This window comes from Penaeus monodon, chromosome 15 (genome assembly GCF_015228065.2).
Source record: "Penaeus monodon isolate SGIC_2016 chromosome 15, NSTDA_Pmon_1, whole genome shotgun sequence".
NCBI lineage: Eukaryota > Metazoa > Arthropoda > Malacostraca > Decapoda > Penaeidae > Penaeus > Penaeus monodon.
The window spans coordinates 39,029,325-39,030,287 of NC_051400.1; the positions used below are offsets into that span (position 1 = coordinate 39,029,325).

At 38.0% G+C, this 963-nt stretch overlaps 1 protein-coding gene across 1 annotated transcript in view; it reads right to left on the bottom strand.

The window, feature by feature from the left end:
- Positions 1–963, bottom strand: part of LOC119582172 — a 4,919-nt gene that overhangs the window by 1,945 nt on the left and 2,011 nt on the right. The window lies entirely within an intron of this gene.

Genomic DNA, 963 nt, shown 5'->3' on the forward strand with positions numbered 1-963 from the left:
ATATCGTGTTTATGCTCTATTGATATCAGTCTGTCACTCATAATCTATATCTTTCTATAGTTATCTGCATTTGAATCTTTGAATGTGGAAAATTTTGTCGATATTAAGATAGAGAAATTGAAATGAGTGCACGACGATCCGCCTTGATCAGCTCGTTACTATCTGAACAGGCATTTTTTCGCCAATGCCCCTTTTCTACATTTCAATTCTGTTGCTTAGAACTTACGGTCTTTGTTGCGTATACATCCGGAAAACTGATATCTATTACTATTGCTAACCTGCATTACTTCATTTCTTTAGAATCTCAAATAAAATCTAAGTATTCAGCGCGCTTTCGTAAATAATAACCAAACTACCGAACGATCCTCTGTCTCTATACCGGTAAGAACTCGCCACAGAAAAAAAAAACTTCGATAATCAGAGACAGATTGCGGTTGAGATAAAATGTATCTCCTTGAATGATTCAGCATGAAAATCAAGAGACCGTGATTTAATTAAAGCCCGCCCACCCCACCCCCTCGAAACCGCATTATCAAGATGGCGTTTGAAGGAAAAAAAAAATCTCGCCCAGACGCTTAAAGACAAACATTAATCTCATTCAAGATTTGGAGGGAGGGAAAAAGTCCAATCTTGATTTCGGAAAAATTTAATTAATATTGACTCTGCGGACGAAGGAATTTGCTCGGCTTAGAAAATGCGCGGGAAAGGTTGGTTTCTCCTCTGGCAAGAATGCTGAATATCGGGGCAAAATAAGCGATATCTTTAACGATATTAGTCCGTAATCTTCCGTCTGCATCATCTGAAACATTTTGAGAAAATCGTGTCTTTCGTACTTGAGGGCGAATCTCTTCATCATTATACTTCTTATTCATTCGTTACGATTAATTCTAACTCGTTCCATGCCGTCCTTTGCCGTCTGCGATGTTCACGTTCTCGTAAATGTCTATTGATATAGTTTCTGAA